Below are 5,540 nucleotides of genomic sequence, written 5' to 3'. Positions count from 1 at the left end.
ACAAACATCAATAGCTCCATATGTTTTTTCAGGTCGAATTCGACAACAACTGACTAGTTTTTTTAAATGCCTCAAAAAGAAGACACGTCGAAAGCACATAACAAGTGTGAAATCACTATGTTCATAGTATAAGCACCATTTGATAATCTTAGATCGACGACCAAAGATGATTTTTAGGAAAATCTGGGTAATGCTCAATTATTTTTATAAATGCACCTGAAAAGAAGATAGGTGTCAACTCTAATAATTAATAAATTAATAATGATGTATCATTATTGAATTATTCATATTGTAATAACTTTTAAATTTTGATTAAAACTTTAAGTATTTTATATAAATTAGAATAATTTTACTATACTATATTTGCTCCTTAATTATAGCCTACTATAATTACTGAAGTAGTTTCTAACATAATAGTCAATATATTAAATATTTATAAAGTACTCTATTTTCATACAAACACTTGATTATAATATTATTAACATACCAACTTTTTATTTTTTAATCATCATCAAAAGCATAAAATAAAATAATTATTTTGTTAATGTAAATGATTCATTTGAAATTCAATGCACAGATACATAGATTCCTATTTATATTTAATTTTTTATGAATATCTTCTTATTCAATCAGAAAATAAATTAAAAAAACATAACACTAATAAGTCAATTTTTATCTTAAAATAAAACATAAAACATCTTTATTCAATTTATATTTAATTTTTAAATTTTTATCTTTAATAAAAATATGTTTTGCCCTCCTTAATTAAATTATTACAAGTTACAACAAATAAAGTCACTATGTGGCTCTTGTTTAATCATAAGAAAACTCATTTAAATCTAAAATTTTAATATTGGATGTACTTTTGATCACTTTGGACAAGTGTTAATACAATTTTGTTATAATTATACTATAATAATAATTAATATTATAATTATAATTTAATATAATGTCACAAGTGTTAATATAACAAAGTGGATACCCTGACTACCATTGGATGAACAAAGATCAATGGCTCAAGATGTGTTTGAGGCCAATTTGGGCAGCATTGGACTTGCTTTACCAAATAACCCTAGAGAGAAGACACGTAGAATACATGTATCAGATGTGACTAATCTCTATTCATTTAGATGTGGTAAATAATATGGTGACACAATGTTGGCATCATTTATACTATACCATAAAGGGTCCAAAGGAGACAAATGGATCACCATTCAATCAACACAATTCAATGACCCCAAATGTATTTCGGGCTAATTTTGGCAATAGTTGACTCATTTTCTCAAACGCCCCAGAAAGTATAGATGTGGCGTTTACGTATCAAGTGATAAATGAGTATGATATTGTGTGGTTACATGACCTCTAAAGAGGTGATGAATGATGCATCAACCATCGTTCAATCATCAAAGATCAATGATTGGAGATGTACTTCAGGCTAATTTTGGCTTTAGCAATCATTTTTTCAAAATTTTCCTAGAAAGAAGACACGTCATACATGTATCAAGTAAGAAATGAGTATGATGTTGTGTGTTGATATGACCTCTAAAGAGGTGATGGTTGATGCACCAACCACCATTGGATCATCAAAGATTCAATAGTTTGAGATGTATTTTGGGCCAATTTTAACTATAGTAATCTTTTTTTCAATTTCCTCAAAAGAAGTCGCTAACTCTTCCAAAACATAAATTAGCAATAATCAGTAAAGTTAATCCTAATTTATACTATAACATCACACATTTCATAATAAATTATTATACTAGCTTTACAATGTACAGTGTACTTAACAGTTAATATCAAGCACAATCTTGACTTTCCCACTTCTACAATTTATAGAATTTTCTTTTGTGTTGAGTCTAGACCATAAGGTTTTGTTTCCATTGTTCAATCTTTGATCTTTGTAAAAACTACCAAGATCTTTGCAAAATCTGTGGAGCATCACTGATTAGAAAGGTGTTATGAACTTATGAATTGCAAGTTGCAACACAGTCCTAGTCTTCTAAGACAGCTCATAGACTACAATTATAAATTTGAGTTTCAACTCTCTAAGTAAGATCCTCAACATATTTTTCTTACCAATTTTTTTTTAAATTTACTATAAGTGTAGTATCAACCATAGAATTTATGGTTTAATTTTTGAATTTATCATGCATTGTAAGCCTAAATTGTTTACATTCTAGTAGCTAGGTAACTTGCAAAGTAAAATATTAAAATAACAATTTAGGTTTTAAATGTCGTGTTGATCTTTAAGCCTATATTGTTTATTATTTTCCAAACACTTAGTCATTTACTAAGAAAGGATGCACAGTCATCACTACAACCTTGTCATCCAGTAAAGGTTGTGCATAACAAAGGACTTATTTATTTTCCATTACATACTAAACAAGTTAGTGATTGTTGAGCACTCTAATTAATGTCGAGTGTATATGTAAGTTGAGATATTTTAGTAGAGACTAAGTAAACTAAAATGGAAATTTTTGTTGAGTGAATAGAGAAGCTTATGCATATAGAAGCCGAGTGTCAGTATGAATGTCAATGATGACCAAGTGTTAGCACATTCAGATGTCGAGCAGCTCAGTTTTGTCATGAGTTGTAATTGCACAAATAGCCATGTAAACCATTTTGGTCAACTTCCATATGAGATTTAATGTTTGTAGAGATAGTTAAGATGAAGATTGTACATCATTACAGAAGGTAATAATCCCAAGGAATGTAGATCAATCAATCAAAAAATCAAAAATAAATGCCAAAAGATGATGAATTGTAAACCATCAATAGAGATCTAGAAATTTTAGATAACATCTATTAAGGAGGATTCTAACCCTAGAATCATAAGAGTAAATATGAGAGAGAGAATGTGAGTGTGTATGTGATGAGAAGAAGTGAACAAGGACAAAATAGTGCAAGAAAAGCTAAGTTTTGGAATTAGTTCAGACAAGGATAATTGAAAAAGTGAAGGTTTGAAAGGTGATATCAAATTAAGAGATTAGACATTGTACAAAGGAGATCCAAAATTAGCTTGCAGAGAAAATCGAGGATCAGGTACTGAATCAATTTTTAATCAATTCAAATCTCTTAACCAAGTGGTCCTAATAGCTCCATGTAAATCTCCTAATAGAGCCCTTACTTAATTATAAGTGTGAAATCCTTTAATAGGGTAGGACTTAATAGTCTTAAAGATTTTAATAGGGAAGACCCCTAATAGGATAGATCATATATTATCATCAAACATTGTAACCCTAACAGGTTAACTTTATTGTTGCAACAGTGAAGATTTGTGAGTTTTATCCCCACCCTAGTTTTACCTTTACATTGAAGTGTTTCTAGCTTACCAAATCATTTGTTTTATGTATTGAATCTTTCATGGATGTGATGTATTTCATTTATATTTTAGTATTATAGTTTTAATGTTAGATCTAAAATATGAGATGAATTAAGTGTGAATTCAGTAGTTTGGTTTTATAAGTTAAAGTTTAAGATCCTAATTCACACCCCCCCCCCAGTATCGTGTTTCCCAAAAATGCTCTTAAAAATTGATATCAGAGAAAAATTCTCTTGAATGAATCCTAATAACTTAAGAGGATCAAATCATGGAGATAGAGGAATACATGTTGGAAAAATCATTGAGAATCAGATGATTGAAATCTAACTCATATTGCAACAACTTGAAGGAGCCAGAGAAGAGATAAGGAAATCACTGACAAAAATTAAAGAAATAGAAATACAATGAAATGATACTCAATAAAAGGAAGTAGACATAGAAGGACTACTTGACAATGGAAAGAAAGGTGTCAACTATGAAGTGGTAATAGAACTACTAGAAAAGAACAATTCCCTAAGCAAAGAAGTAAAAGAACTCAAGATAGAATAGGAAACTCAATCATTATTACTATGTGAAGTAATAGAACAAAATAATAATGTTGAAGAAGAAAAAAACATTAATAAAGAAGACAAAAGATAGATGGTAATCAAACTTGAAGAAATATCTTTTGAAGTATAGAAGCTCACAAACAATCAGTTGGACATGACAAATCAATTGATAGTTGCTACTCAAGAAGGAAACAAAAAAGACTTAGAAATCACAAACCTAAGGTCACAAAATGAGAAATTAAGAATTTAACTAAGGCATGAAAAGGAAATTATTGAATGAATGAACAAACCAAGTGAAGCTATTAAACACTTTGAATAATTGATGAGATCACCTAGAATAAAAGACACATGTGAACTGGGATACAAGCACTTTTCATCTACTGAAGAAGGAGAATCATCAAAGAGTGGAGAACAAAGAAATGCTAAAGGTAAACCTACATGTCACCATTCTGGTAAAATTGGATACACAAAAAACATTTGCAGAAGAAAGAATGGTATGAAAACTACTAAACCTAAGTCTATTGGTAATTGTTCTAAATGCAAGAAGATAAGACAACAAGCATATGAATTAAGATCAAAGAAAATGATTCATTTACTATATTGAAAGGACATTGAGCTATAACTATCAAAAATATGGACATAGATCTCATGAGTGTAGATTGAAGATAAAACTCAACTAGATACCTAAAAAACAAACACATGCATCAAGACAGGGGAATTATTACAATTAGGATTACAATATATGGTATAGTTGTCACTATTGTGGGGAGTATGGTCACATCCAAGAAAATTGCATCAAGACACATTTCAGAGGAAATTACAAGAAATGGTCGAATGGAGAAATAGTATGTTTTAGTTGTATAAAATTTGGGCATATCAGTAAAAGCTATAGAACAAGACCACTAACACCAAGGAATGAAAATGAAAAAGTTGAAGGAAAGAAAACATGGATAGACATAGTGAAAGGTGGAAGTAGTGGAGCAAGAAAAGTCAAGATCACCCAATCCAATGGATTAGGTGATCACACCACATCTAATTGAATAAAGAAGGTATGTAGGAATTGTATATTCAATGATATATTTTACATCAATTCCTAAGATGTGCTAAAAGTTCATATTCACATAAGTAAAGATGCATTAAGAATAGATCCATAAAAGAGGAAAGAAAAAGAGAACCATTTTCTACATAAAGTAACAAGAATCAACGATATGGTCTATATTGACTAATCTTTGCATACAGACCGAGTGATCAAGGAAATTAATGTATTGATCGAATGAATTAGTGTTGGTTGAGTAAGGCAACATTGATCGAGCAAGTATGGAGATTGAGCTAGCTACCATACACCAACCAAGTATGAGAGCATTTATTGTAGACCTAGAATGAGAATTTGAAGGTATGCATATTTTTAACCAATGTAACTAGTTATTTTTTTTCACTCTTTTGAAGTGAGCCTTGTTAGGATTCAACCCTGTTAAGGGTTACAAAACACACTATTAGGTGTGACCTTGTTAGAGAATTTAATTACCTTGTTAGGAGTGGCCTTTCAAGAGGTCTTAAGAAAATTCAATGGAATTGTCACCTTGTTAGAGGATTTACAACTAGCTATTAAACCAACTCTATTAAAAGATTTTAGATCACTGCTACAATGGTTAGAGAGTAACAATAAAATGACC

This window comes from Cupressus sempervirens, chromosome 10 (genome assembly GCF_028749045.1).
Source record: "Cupressus sempervirens isolate cs-2001-9-10 chromosome 10, ASM2874904v1, whole genome shotgun sequence".
NCBI classification, from domain to species: domain Eukaryota; kingdom Viridiplantae; phylum Streptophyta; class Pinopsida; order Cupressales; family Cupressaceae; genus Cupressus; species Cupressus sempervirens.
This window is presented reverse-complemented; position numbering follows the sequence as displayed.